Consider the following 15,259-nt stretch of genomic DNA (forward strand, 5'->3'; position numbering starts at 1 on the left):
TCCAAAGCTCAGAAAATCCATGTTTTTAAACTCTATGAAATAGCTGTGTTATTGCCTACCACATTGCTATTGTGGCTGGTTATGGCCTGTATATAGTGCCCTAAAGCAGAGGTTTTCAACCTTTTTGAGCCCACGGTTCCCTTGACCAACTACATTCTTTCTGTGCCACCCCTGTGGGGCTCAGGAGCCCAGTTATTGCACCCCTTGCCTGCAGAGCTGGTAGCCTCTCACCCTTTTTTGAACACCTTCCCTTGTGGAGTGTTCTCTTAGCCTCCTCTCCGCTCCCCTCTCTTTGGGGGTCCTCTGGGCAGCCATAGCTGCCACCCCGGTCTCTGAGCTGCCCCCTCCAAAGAGAGGTGCCTCCTCACACTGCCCCACAGGGGCCTGGGAAGCACCCTCTGGCCCAGCCCCAGAGGCACCATTCGCCTGGGGAGCTTGTAGCCAGGGCTGCTGCAACAGTTGTGGAGGGCTTTGGGGGGCAGAGATGCAAGAGGATAATCAGAGGAGGGAAGGAAGGAAAGAGGGACAGAGGCCAGTGTTGCCTGCAGCACCCCTGACTGTCATTCAAGGCTCTATGGTCTGTCTCTCCCCTCTAGGAATCAGCTCTTCATTTTAACCCTGCCTTTTCCAAATATAATTGCCCTAATTTCCATATCCCCTCTGCATTTCCAAATTGCAGAGAGGGGGACAAAAAGGGAGTATTCAATCCTTTCCCCATCCATAAACGTTCCAGTTAAAATACATACTGGGGCTGGGGAACAGAGTGTTAGAAGTCTGGAAGCAGAATTATTTGACTTTCATCTTAAAAACAGAGCAAAGACTGAGTGCTGCTAAATTGTCAATGTCTGAAAGCGAATCAATTCATTATCACTATGTTTAGTTGTTTTAATCCCAAATTTTCAAATCTTTAGATCACTACAATGCAGATCTTGAAAGCCCCAGTATCCGTATACTTGTCTTTAGTTTGAATGATTCAACAGAGATCAGGAGATAAAATAGATACATTGGATGGATCAGGTATGAAATGCTATGATTTTTCTACAAGCCTCTCTCAGGTGCTTATCTTGCATAATTGCAGTGTACAACACATCTTCAGACAAACTTTAGCTAAGACTGGAGTATAGATACTAAATTGAGAGGAAATGTCCAAAAGAGCCAATCCAGAGACATGACTTCAAGCTTACCTACTTTCAAGAATCCATTTAGGCAGCTTTTTTTGAGGTGAGTAAACACACAGTTTACAGTACTACATACCAAACTATAGATAATACAATATATTTCATTATCCAGGCTCCTGTCCAGCTCACAATGACAGAGGCTCTTACTTGAGACTAAGGTGGAATCTACACACATATAAAAACCGTTCCGAAAATGATTTTTTAGTAAAGCGTTTTTAAAAAAATACATTGAATTTTCCATAAGGCTCACTATCACCACCTCGTGTCACGCTGTATATTGCACTTAAAACGTTTTATTTGCAGCTGTATAGCTGAGTCCTAAGGAATAAATCTCTAAGGCAGAAAAGAGATTCAGGCTCAGCAACAGGTAATGAGTCCTAGCAGCTGCTGCGCACAGACTAGATGACAGGAAAGGTGAAGCCAGCCAGCCTAGAAGCAGTGGTCCATGTTTAAGGAGTCACAAGACCAAGGCAATGAGCTGAGAACCACATGGAAGAATTGGAGCCCCGCCCCGCCCTACTTTTAAAGATGGGGCAAGGAGAGCTCATTCCAGAGACTCTTGTGATCTGCAAGCCAGTGGGGGGGGGGGGCAGGAGATGAGTTTCATCACCAGGTCCTGGGAGACCAGGTTGTCCTCCCTTTCAGCCTCCAGTTCCTCCCCCCACCCCAGCTGGCTCCTGCACTCCACTTTGGATTCAATTACTGCACTCTTTTCCTCAGGAAGAAAAAGGGGAGATGAGAGCCCTGCTTCCTCAGCAAGGGCAGTCATATCCTGAGAGGGAGAAGTAGATGCTGCCTCTAGCCTCTGTTCCCCAGTCCCATCTCATTTTCCTGTTCACGCTCCTAGGTCTCTGCCGCCCCTCCACTCCTGAGCCCAACAATGCCTTGGGACTCACGGAACTCTAGATAAATTACTACATGAGCAATAGTAAATTCAACTTTAGAAAACTGCACAAATTCTCCTGGTAAGACAACACACTTCTGCGTTGATTAACACTTTCTAGTACAGTACTAGTACAGTGGTACCTTGGGTCGGGTTACATACGCTTCAGGTTACAGACTCCACTAACCCAGAAATAGTACCTTTGCTTCAGGATGAGAACAGAAATCGTGCTCCGGCGGCACAGCGGCAGCAGGAGGCCCCATTAGCTAAAGTGGTACCTCAGGTTAAGAACAGTTTCAGGTTAAGAACGGACCTCCGGAACAAATTAAGTACTTAACCCGAGGTACCACTGTACATTTCTTCAAGTAACATGATTTCAATACAGCAGTTCAGGAGTCATATCCAGTTTGCGGAAGGCCCAACAGTGAAGCACAGCATATATAGATGGTTATCTATAGATGTTTTACAGAGTCACTTGAACAGGTTCCACCCTCATGAGCTTACTAACCATTGGATTTACTTAGGCTGCCTATACCAACCTACTACCTGGGAGTAAGCACCATTGAACTCAGGAGTTACCTCAAAGTAAGTATGTGTAAGATTACACTGTTAAAAGCAGTAACCAAAAAGTAATGATTCAACCTATTCTTTGAAACTAGTTTGCTCCCATATCCACTAACCACCTTGTCCAATCTACTTAAATCAACATCAGTATGAGAATTCTATGTTACACCTTTGTTGGATAGGGTTGCAATTCCTACAAGTTGCTACAACATTGCCAATACACCCAAAATACTTTGCCTACAAACATAGATTTCATTTCAATATTCACTTTTACAAATTATTGTCCATCAACTAGTGGAAAAATCTTTTTACCTTTCATTTACCAATTTATTCCCCTTGTAATAGTTGCAGCCCAGGCTTCTGTAGATTTACTCATGCCAAATTCAATTGGACTTATTCTCACCCTGCATAGCAGTACAACTCCAGAATCCTCAAACAATTATGTTTAAGTGGTAGAGATGTCACATAATGTCAGCTTGAACAAAAGGAAAATCCACAGGAGGAGTTGAATGGAGAAGCATTCCCTTCTTCCAACAGATGCAAGAACAGTGAGAATTTTTTCACCCAAAATTTATAGCTTGCTGGCAAGGACTGTCCCCAGCACAGCAGAAGAGGCCAGAAAGTCAATAAATCTCCATTATCTGAATCATTAGAAGCATCCCTGGTTGGTAATATACAAAAATGCAACTGAGGATATCCCATTTTTTCACCTTGTCTTTTTTTATATTAAAAAAAAAGTACACAGAACAAGTTTTACAGCTTGACTTATGCACACGTGTTATTTTGTACAATTTAAAACGATGTTAACTACCCAAAGTATAAGTGATAATGGTTATTCTGAATACTATTTTAGTTTTAGGGTATCTCCATTTGGGAGGGAGCAGGGAGAGAATATCATTTTAGAGAAGAAAAACTTTAAGCTACCTTTTACTGTTTTTCTATTAGAGCACTGATATGCTTAAATAACTACCTAAAAGGAAATTAACAACAGAACCTCTGTCTTTACACCTGGTAGGATGGATTCCAGAAGGCTAAGTTGCCTTCTGTAATTCATGTGACTGAATGCCTGGTTTATGACACGCAGTTTCATCAAATCCTAGAACATCACCAAATAGCGGAATCCAGAGAATTTAAATTCACCTTGCAAATAACTTAGCCTTAATATATACGGTATTACTCCAATAAACCTTGCACCCTACTTTTAGAACATGCTACATAATAAGCTTCTAAATTTCAGATTTATGCCATTTTTACAGAATGGTAACCCCTTCTTTTAAGAGCTATTATTCTTTAGAGACTCATAGCAGCTGAGCAGTGAGTATCTTAAATCATGCCAGAACTGAACATCACAAATGCAATATCCAAATGACCCATATTTGAAGGACAAGATCATCCTCAGCTATACTAAATAGTTTTGTACAAGCTATTTTGTACCCACAGTTCAACAACACCTACAATAACTCATTGAAGTTAACCTGATATTCATAATAAGGACAACCCTACTTAGAGTACTACTATATTCCCATGATAAATAAATGATAGATTATATTAATATAAAAGCTTATCACAGCTACGAAACAAAAGCAAAGTTAATATTTGGAAAAAAAATGTTAGTAGAAGCTTAGCAAAAAAAGGAAAAAACCACAAATCCTAGTTTTAGACCAGAGACAGCCATGACAGTCCCAGCCCTTTAGATGCACTGAAAGAACATTGGATGTTAGTCATTACTCCTTTTATAAGTAAGGAAGGTGGCTTGGTCCTGCAGCTCAAATGCTTTTATCTTCTGGATGAGGCATCACACTCAGCTGGATCTCATATCATTCTTCCATTGCAATCTCTGTGAGTGAATGAAAACAGCTGGGGACCATCTTGGAGCAAGATTTAACTCTTTCATTTAACCCAGAGTGCATACTGTGGGATAAATATCAGCCTCATATAACCTGTAAGGTTAGCTCTAGTTGATATGTGAAGGGGTTAAGACCATAGAGTAAGCTGTTCTGCCAGACCCAACTAGGCCATATCCCCTCACCTTGAGAGGAAGTGTTAACAAGGCCTTTGCTTACTTCCACCATGTGAATCCAACCAGAAAGAACATCTGGGCTGATTGCGCCAAGCTCAGAGCAAGCCAACTTTGTGTTTCTCTACAAATAATTTAGAAACATATACCAATTTTGAAATGAAGTATTGCTGCCTGTCGTTTCTTGCTACTTTATGGAAAAGCACATGAATCTGATTTTTTAATGAGTTCATTAAGTAAACCATTTTTAACTTTACACAAGTGTGTGGCCTATTTCTATGCTAAAGGGGAAGTAAAGGGGAACTTTGGGAGAAACTTAGAAAGGGGTATTTCAAAGGTATAACAGCCTATTATTTCCCTGCTTTACCTTACTGCACGTTTTGTGATTTTTAAATCTCTGCCGATGATGCTCTCTCACCAAGAGAGTATTTGCTCCAAACCTGGAACTCTGAACTCATATATTAGGGATGGTTAACCCTTTTCTGCTCAAGGACTGCATGATCTCATGGGCAACCTTCTGGGGGCAGCATGCTAGTGGTTGGTGGGGGCCAGAAGTAACAGCGGGTGGAGAAAGAGACGTGACTGTTCCCTTTGTACAGTCGGCGACATTCTAGCCAATCAAAAGTCCTGGGTTTCTGCACACTCGCACACACCCCATTCTCCACCAAGACAAGCAAGAGGCATTACTGCAACCATACAAATAAAACAGCACTTGAAGCCTAGGGAGGAAGCATGTCTGGAGAGTCCCAAGAGCTGGACAGAGAAGTCACAGTTTGCCTCTAGGCCTCTGGTTCCCCACCCGTCATATATCAAGGTATGTAGCTACATCAATTTGTCATCATGTCCACAGAATTTAAAACACTAAAATGGAAACTTGGTGGTGGGTAAAAAATGCCCTGAGGAAGGACATAATGCATCTTTCCAGAATCCTTGCAGAAGCTCTCCTTTAAGACTCCAGATACACTCATCCAGAATCTGAACTCCACTGCTGTGACTGAGGCTATAAAAACAAGACATCCCACAGTGTTATGGGAGGGAGGGAATTTCCAAAAAAAACCTCCACCCCATTATGAATGCTCAGACACCCAAGGCCATGTGGTATCTCTTCCACATTAATCTGGAAAAAATACACTGACCAAATAAACCTATTTTACTCCACAGGCGACAGGAGTGTCTCCTACAGACAAAACAGAATAAAGAATGTGGGTTGCACAAAGGGAGGATGCTGTTCATCACAACTCCCTAAAATGCAGATAAGCTCCCATGTTGCACTGCTGAAAGCAACAGAAAGCACAATCAGCTTTGCTAGCAAACACTATATACTGCACTCCAATTATCAATACTGCTGCTAAACCCTCATGGCCCATTCTTCCAGACAAGTTTCGAGTAGAGATGAGCAGATTTCTCACTTCCCCTGTGTTATTGCTGTGCCAATCTGATATCCCTTGGGTTCTGCTTCACTTGTCTTCCAGTAGGAATTCCAGATTTCGAAATGCCAGTAACAGATTATGCACATTCACCCTCTGCTATGATAAAGAAAGCTTCCTGTAGGAGTGCAATTGTAATTATGCAGAAAAGGAAAGTATTAAAATCCTATGTTTTTGAAACGGGATCCTGTAGGAATGCCATTTATTAATTTTAAAATGACCCTGGAAGCAGCAATTTGTTCCTGTGAGATCTCCAACACTTGGAGGGGGGGGGGGTTGACTGGTTTTCACATGTTTATCTCTTCATCCTATTGAACAATAGGAAGAACAAACTGTTGGCAGTTAAATTAAATTGATTAATAAATAAACAAACAAAATGGCCCCATCATTCATCAGACACCTATCTGCTCCTGAGGCTCAAAAGAATTCTGCTATATCAAACCAGAAAATCATCCAGACCAGCTTTTGTTTCAATAGTAGCAAACCAGACACCTCTGGGAAGCCCGCAATCAAGACACGAGTGCAACAGCACTCTCCTGTTCACGTTTCGCAGCAACGGGTATTCGGAGGCATAGCGTCTTGACATCGGAGGTAATACATAATAATTGGCAGAAAAAATGATGGTGGACAAGGCTGATGCCCTTTTAAAACCTTCCAGAATCTTGTGGTAGTGAATTCCATAGCTCAACTATTCAAACAACTACTTTGGCTGTGTCCACACTGGGTCATTAAAGTGTGCATGGGCGGTGTTTCCATGAGCACTTCCAATGTTATGCTTCCAAAACCTTTATCAATGTCTTCCATCCACACTTGTGGGCAGCAGTTGATGGTACATTTTGCCAGAAACATGAGAACAACTGTGGGCATATGCAGGACTACAGTGGTACCTCGGGTTACAGACACTTCAGGTTACAGACGCTTCAGGTTACAGACTCCACTAACCCAGAAATAGTACCTCGGGTTAAGAACTTTGCTTCAGGATGAGAACAGAAATTGTGCTGCGGTGGTGCGGCAGCAGCTGGAGGCCCCATTAGCTAAAGTGGTGCTTTAGGTTAAGAACAGTTTCAGGTTAAGATCAGACCTCCAGAACAATTTAAGTTCTTAACCCGAGGTACCACTGTATTTGTTTACCTGTGCACACTTCCCTTTTTTGTTTTTTTTGTTTTGAAACACAAGTTTTTTGATCCACCAGATTTGCATAAAAGAAGTTTTTTAAAAATTAAATATACAGTATATCTGCATCACTTGACGCCGGACAAGGATTTGGAATTGCTTGGATAAAATGTTGCCAATATAAAAACCCTGTTATTTTAATACAGCTGTTTTATTCAAGAGCAGTTCTGTGCAAAAGAGCTGCTTTAAAAATAAAAATACCGAGAACAATACTTTCAGCAACATTCACTGGAAAAAGGCAGGCAGCATCCCTTTCTTCAGGAAAAAAAAGGAAGTAGAGGTGATGACAATGGAAAGCACCCTGTGTAACATCACCAAATATGCTTTAAAAAAAAAAATCAGGACCCACACACAGAATGTACTTCATTATGTCTAGTCAGGTAACATGTAATTTTATTTTATATTTTCTTCCCTTATTGGCTTAACCACGGATTAGGAAAATCTGAGTTTAGCAGGGGGAAAGTGCGAGCTGCCACTTGGATGATGATGTTGTGTGGACATAAGCACCTTCAAATCCACATTAGACAAGTACTTCCTTTTGTATATCCACCTGTAATACATCTTTCCTTACTCGCCTTTTTTTCTAAACTAAAAAGTGTTGTGACCTTTTCTAATAGGGGAGTTGCTCCAATCCAATTTTGGTTGCCCCTTTTCTGGTCTGTAGTTAGGAAGTTGGCTTTGTGGAGTGGGAGATCTGGGTTCAAATTCTGCTCCTCCTTTGCATCTAAAAACATTGTTACTGAAAGAACACCCAAAAGAAAACTTTGACTTGTATCTCCCTGTAGCTGGGCATGAACCAACACCACCTATGTGCTCTTTCCCAAAGTATTTTGTTCCTCTCATACAGACAAAAATACAACTGTGTTGAGAAGAGTGTTCTAGGGATAGCACATTATTCCCACAGCAAGGCTTGAGCACTTCTCCTGGAAAACCCAAGAGGTCTTCATGTATGCTTCCTCCAAACAATGGAACGTAGGAATCTATCTTCTACCAAATCAGACTATTGGTCTATATAACCAGTATCGTCTACACTGAAACATAGAGGCTTTGCAGGGTTTCAGAAATGGGACATTATTATCCCAGGGGCGCATGTCATTTTAGGGCATGAAACTTTCTTCAGTGAGGGGTGTTAAAAATATGTTTTTTAGTGTAAATAATTCAAATCTGCTATTATTTGTAACATTTAGCTTGGAAAATCTACATTTGATTAAAAAACAAATAAACTGCCCTCGGAAAACCAAAGAAATTTAATTTTACCTTCTGAAAATGTCAGGTAATGCTTAATAATAATAATAATAATAATAAATATAAATGCAAGTACTTGACAATCATATTTAATGATTTCTATGCAATGTTACACATATTTTACTCACCTAGCAAAATAAAATTATATTAATTTAACCAAAGTATGTTATAACTTTTTAGCACCCCTCATTTTTGGAATTTGAAAGTCCTCCTTGGAGATTGAACCTGGAAACTTCTGCATGCAAAGCAGACATTCTACCCAGTGCTATTTTTCTAGAAAAAGAGGTGCTGGAACCACGAACACCTCCCTCAGAACGGCAATGATTCCCACCTGAGAGGTACAAGAACTGAGTTCCAGTGAGTTCTGGCTGAAAAAAGCCATGGTTCTACCCAAGCTATGCTCTTTCCACCAATGGGCTGAGTGTTGTAATTGTAACAATAGTCCTGACTTCCTTCTCTTGCTCTGTTTACTTTGCAGAAAAGCATTTCAGTGTCTGATGTACTGAGGAATGTGCTATGGTCTTTTCCTGGGCACTTTTGTGTGTTGGGGGCATGTGCATTACAAGTACATAGAATCTTACGAGTTGGAAGAGACCCAAGGGTCATCTAGTCCAGCCCCCTGCAATGCAGGAATCTCAGCTAAAGCCTCCATGACAGACGGCCATTCAACCTCTGCTTAAAAACCTCTCCAAGGAAGGAGAGTCCACCACCTCTCATGGGAGTCTGTTCCACTGCTGTCAGAAAGTTTTTCCAAATGTTTAGTCTAGGGTTACCAGACATCCCCATTTCCTGGGGACAGTCCCCGTATTTGTGAATAAGTCCCTGGATAAATTCCATCCCCGAAATGTCCCCGGATTTCATCTAATGTCCCTGGGAAACGCAGTAGCGACAGTCTCAGCAGCCCGGAGCAGTTGGCTCTGGATGGCTTCAGGAGCTGCTCAGAAGCCCCCATATGATGGTGGTGCAGGGGCTCTGAGATGCAGCTTCCAGGCTGCCTCCACCTTCCCTGACCTCAGCAACTAAGCTGTGAAGGGAGGCTTCATGCTGCCTATCGAAGCTTGTGTGCAAGCAGGAGGGGGCAGGGATCTGTCAGTTAGGCAACGGGACGCCTCCCTTCCAAGCTGAGGGATCCCTGCCCCCTCCTGCTTGAACACAAGTAGGAGCTGGGATGGGGCTGCTCCAAAAGGCAGTGTGAAGCCTCCCTTCCCAGCTGAGGGATCCCCGCCCCCTCCTGCTTGCACGCAAGTCGGAATGGGATTTGGGCTGCTCCCATGGGAAGGGAGGCATCACGCTGCCTGAGCCTTGCCGTTGCCGCTCTCGGCCCTCCTTCTCCGCCTTCCATGCCTGACCCACCACGCACCGCTTCCCCACCACCACTGAAGAACCAACAACTCAGGGGCTGCCCAGGCTCATAGAAAAAGAAGACAGAAGCCTTGGAGGAAGGGGAAACGTGGCGGTTGAGGTCAAAGCGGTGACGGCCCTCTGCCACCGCCATTGCTGCAGCATCAACGTTCCGAACGTGTAGTATGTATGTATTTATAGTGTCCCCGGATTCATTGAAAAAAATCTGGTAACCTTAGTTTAGTTGGAATCTCCTTTCTTGTAACTTGAAGCCATTGCCTTGAGTCCTACCCTCAAGAGCAGGAGAAAACAAGCATGTTCCCTCTTCCATGTGACAGCCCTTAAGATACTTGAAGATAGCTATCATACAGTGGTGCCTCGCAAGACGAAATTAATTCGTTCCACGAGTTTTGTCGTCTTGCGATTTTTTTCGTCTTGCGAAGCACGGTGTCGGGAAAGTTTTGGAAAAACTTCAAAAATCACCAAAGTCTTAAAAAACCTCAAAAAAGGGTACCACACCGCATTCTATGAGTTGCTCCTCGAAGTCAAGTCGCAACTGTATTAACGGTGTTAAGAAAAAGGAAACAAACTTGCAAGACGTTTCCGTCTTGCGAAGCAAGCCCATAGCAAAAATCGTCTTGCGAAGCAGCTCAAAAAACAAAAAACCCTTTCGTCTAGTGAGTTTTTTGTCTTGCAAGGCATTCGTCTTGCGAGGTACCACTGTATATCCTCTTCTCTAGGCAGGTGATGATGTGAAGTCATTCAGTAATAACTATAAAGTCGTACTCTGGAAGTCGAACAGAATCCGTTCCGGAAGTCCTTTCGACTTCCAAAACATTCGGAAATCAAAGCGTGACTTCTGATTGGCTGCAGGAAGCTTCTGTAGCCAATCGGAAGCCTTGGGAGCCACGTGGAACATTCAGGTTCCAAAGAACGTTCACAAACTGGAACACTTCTGGGTTTGCGGCATTCGGGAGCCAAAACGTCCGAGTACCAAAGCGTCCAGGATCCAAGGTATGACTGTACATTGATGCCTTTCCTGCATGACAGTGCCATCAGCCTGCCACCTCATGACTGAACAATAGAATTCATGGGGCATTGTAGAAGTGTCTGTTGGTGTCGTTACATCTGCAGCTATCTTCCGCAGTGTTTCTTTGTTCCTGCACATGTAGATGATCGCAACTACATTAGTATCCGAAGCTGTCCCCTTTACCTCTAGAAGGCATCCTTGTCTCTAGTCCAAAATATGAGGACACATTGTGGGATGTAGGGGAGATAGAGAAATCACTGAAAATCGCCTCCCTCCCCTTTCCACTAATTGATGCCTTCTGTCAGCAGAGACAGCACTGAATATCACCCTATGTCATTATTAGCTCTGATATAGTTGCCACCAGTATTGTAGGAATATAGGCTCACCCTGTAATTCAGGCAACTTTTAGCTGACTGACAATCAAACATCAAAGTGAATTTGTGAGACTATGCTCCCTATGTCCTTTCAAGAAACATTAACTTGTTATTTTCACTTAAGTCACACAAGGAACGGTCCAAGCCACAGGTCCATGTAGTTCACCACAGAGTCTGAGGGGATGTAGTAGGCAATCTTCTAGTCCAACTTTATGCTCGGTGCAGGAAGTTCAGTGCTAGGACATTGCCAGCAGATGGTTGGTCAAGTCACTACTCTGTAAAAAGACCTCAAGCAATGGAGAGCATAAGACTCCTCAAAGTAAGAAGTAATTCCACTGTCCAATTGTTCTGTTTGCAAAGCAGGTTTCTTCTAGAGTGCAACCAATATCTGCCCTCTTGCAACTTATGCCCAATAAAACTGTTCACCCTTTATATATACCCAAAAATTCACCGTGCTCTGCAAGAGAGGCCTGCTCCAGAAACCATCTGATCAAGAGGTCAATTCCATACAATATAGGCATCGGGACTTCAGTATGGTGGCAGCTACCCTTTGGAATCCTCTTCTGCTAAATATCAGACAGGCACAATCTCTGTTGTCTTTTCAGCAACTATTGAAGACCTTCCTCTTCCAATAAGCCTTTTCAGTGGTGATCTTTAGCCTTGTCTGCATCTGTATTGGAACTATTTTTATCATAAAGAATTGTTTTTAAATATTTGTAACTTTTTATAATAGGTGTTTTAAATATGGGACTGTTTTTAATTGTGTTTATACTATTCTTGTTTTGCGGTTGTAATTGTTTTATTTGTTTTATAATTGTGCATTTTTTGGTTGGGACCTGCCCTTGGACCATGCAGTGAAGAGTGGATAAGGAATCCAATAAACAAGCAAGCAAGCAAGCAAACAAACATGACAAGTTTAGAATTTTTAGGTTGTGGAATGTAGAAATGTAGTACAGGCAGTGACCATATTTACGCATGTCCAGTTGACGTGTGACCGCGCACATGCTCATCACCACTGATGTAGTAGTGTCCAGGAAATGGAGTGGAGGCAGAACGGGTTTAAGCATGCTCCTCTGACACGCATAGGGGCCAAAAACACAATCCCCGCACAAACGGGAAGTTGCTTGTTTGTAGGAACAGTGAACTCTGCAATCGTCATGGAAGAAGATTAATAAATTTGAAGAGGGAGCAGCGAAGAAGAGACAAAGAGGCATATTTACAACTTGTGTGCAAAAGGGAGGATTATTATACAATGATTTGACAAAACTGCATTCACCCCCTTATATCACCAGGCAAGTGGACATTAAAGAGCTTGAGCTCTTCTCCCCTTCAGACACCTGATCTCAAATCTCAGCTTAACAACCACTGGAAATTCATTTTCAGTCAAGCCCAGGGTCACTAGGGATGAGTCTTGAGAATCTGTTCTGAATGGCAGGCCTCAGCCTGGAAATCTGTAATGCAAGAATAAAGTACATCTGATCAGATAGATAGGGCTTCCATTGGTTACATTTTTATGAGTCGTGACTGGTCCCATTAGGGCTAATGGGGCACAGCCTCATCAGCCGTCCTCAGGCAGCCCTCACGAACCTGGCTTCCTACTTACAATCAGTCCAGGAAGTGGCCTGGCTGACAGCTTACTCCTCCTTAGTCTCAGCTTGGCCCTGTACAACTCAGCAGGGAAGAGGACAGGGCAAAACTAGAATGGCTCTGGCGCTACCTACTGTCAGCCTCCACGCCTTCTGGCCTACCAGTCCAGAAGAGCACTGGCCTCTGCTGCAGATATGTGTTCCAGCCTCACAATAACCTTGCAACAGGGGTTGCACTCAGACAGGGGTGCCAACTTGAATAAATTATTCGGAGGGCCCAGGTAAGCCCCACCCTGCATAGTCCATCACAAGAGGCAGTGAACACACATCATTTGAATGCCAATGCCTACCTTCTCAGCTGACCCAGGATCTGAACTTGAGTAGCAATCACTTTTAACCATTACTCCACATACACCTGACAATGTAGGCACAAGCCCATAAAAAACCACAACACATTTGTTAGCCTTGACAGGTGCCCAAAATGTCTCTGTTCTTTTCATTGCTCACTATGGTTCTTCCCAGTGTTTCCATGCTGAGCACAAAAGCCAGGCACAGGCTTTGGAGGCTGCTTCCAGGCAGGTCTGGGAGCCGGCAAGGCACCAGACTTGGAACATTTCTATCTAGGCAAATAGGTTGCAGGATGAATGACACACATTTGCCCTCAGAAATCAGGCCAGTAATGGCAGAGGTGTCTTTCTGCATCAGACTCTGCTCAAGTAGACTGCAGAGGTGCTCCAGGATTAAAGCAGCTGGCGATCTGGACTGAGAATCGGGCATCCTGGAGGTTCTGCCATTTGTCCCGCAAAGATTCGTGCACCTCTCCCCACAGGCACCCCCACCTCCCGCCTCCTCCATTGGGGCGCAAGAATAAAAGGGGCAGAGTGAATGACTCCTGACCTACACATCAGGATAGGCAAAGCATCGTGGCAGATCTGTGTGAGGCAAGGTAGCCCCCTACCTCCAGCCCTTCATTTTAAAGACAGATCTCCCCCACCCACCCTCCGCCGCCCGCAATCTTTTGTCAGCAAGCCTCTCGGCGGACGTGATTGAGAGCGCAAGGTCCTCTCCAAAAGGACCCCCTTTCTCTGCAGAGGGCCTTTGAAGTCCTCCCCCTCCCCTGGAGTGTGCATTTAACAAGCAGGGAGCGAGGACACAATGTCACACACATCCTTCCAGTGTCGTGCTCTCCTCCCCGCTCCCCCCCCCGCCCGATCCTTCCTCTGCCAGACGCACACGCGCTAACACAAAATGACGGCTTCCTCGGCAGCCGGAGCCAGCAAAGCATTCTCTCCCCCGAACTCGGTGGGAGCGCAGGGCTCAGGGCAAGCAGCCCTGTGACCGATCCTATTTCCCTGAACCCCCCACCCCACCCAAAAATCCCCCACCTAAAGACAAACGGCATAGAAAACGTCGCTAGAGAGACGAGGGAGGGAGGGGCGGCTCCAGCAAACCTCCCCCACCCCCACTCTCGATCGTGGGGCACTGCGTGGCGGCTGCATCCGCATTGCTATTGTGATGTCGTCAGTGGAAAAGATGGAGAGATTTCTTCTCGCCCACACGCACGCAGGCGCCTGGGCGAATGTGACCCCGAGGCCCGGCACCTCGCTCCCTTCCCGGGTGCCTGCGCCACATTTTGCTCCCGGGCTGCTTCGGATCAAAGGCCCCCGCGCCCGCCCCCGGGAACCTGCGAAAAAAGCGGGGGGAGGAGGGGGGCGCACGGTCGCCGCCGCCGCCGCCACCTAAGAGACGCGCGAACCCAATAACCCATTTCTGTCACCTCTGCAACGCCGCAAGACAGACTGCTGCAGCGAGCAGCCAGGGCCTTTGCGAGCGGCCAAGCCGGAGGCTCGCGGCGGCCAGCCCACTAGGACGGCAGCTGCGCGCCTCTGAGAAATGGGCTGAAGCTGCTCGCCTGCCCCTCGCTTGCCATCGCTCCCCGCCTCCCTCCCCGCATGCACAGACCCAGACACCGCCGCCGCCGAATGCACCGCACAGCCGAAGCGTCACTGGGTGGCTCGCACAGAACACACAGCCCCACGCCACACACACACACACACACACACACACAGCCCAGCGCGTGTGGTCTGCAAGATCTGGCCTCTCCGGGCCAATGGGAACTTTCAAGAAGAAGAACGCAGACATGGAGCCAAAGCTACTGTACCTGCTTTCAGGCATCATTCTCGGCTCTTTTTTTTCCTCCTGCTGCTTCTCCCCACCCCCTTCCGATTTATCTCAGCTACTGGTTTTATAACGGGGAGGGGGAGAGGGATGGGAAGAGGTGGGGGCTTTCATTTCCCCCCCTCCCCTCTTCTTCAAGCCCCGTCTGCACCTTCTGTTTGAGCCTGCAAGTGAAGTCACAAGGCTGACTCTGTGACATCACATGGAGTCTACAAACACTGGATTGTGACTTCACTGCAGGATGGAGCGCGGAGGATTAAAAA

The 15,259-nt window shown here is 45.0% G+C and overlaps 1 protein-coding gene and 1 long non-coding RNA gene across 11 annotated transcripts in view; both read right to left on the minus strand.

Annotated features, from left to right (window-relative positions):
* Positions 1–14,967, minus strand: part of LOC308457780 — a 119,910-nt gene extending 104,943 nt beyond the window's left edge. Inside the window, exons 1-2 of the long non-coding RNA XR_013977112.1 lie at positions 14,204–14,967; positions 10,198–12,683 (exon numbers count right to left, since the gene is read on the minus strand). This is a non-coding gene — a long non-coding RNA (uncharacterized lncRNA). The remainder of the gene's footprint in view (positions 1–10,197; positions 12,684–14,203) is intronic.
* The window catches only part of TCF20 (transcription factor 20), a 200,220-nt gene that overhangs the window by 77,343 nt on the left and 107,618 nt on the right, over positions 1–15,259 (minus strand). The gene's annotated exons all lie outside the window — the stretch shown is intronic.

This window comes from Podarcis pityusensis (assembly GCF_964106645.2).
Source record: "Podarcis pityusensis genome assembly, chromosome: 10".
Taxonomy (NCBI): Eukaryota; Metazoa; Chordata; class Lepidosauria; order Squamata; family Lacertidae; genus Podarcis; species Podarcis pityusensis.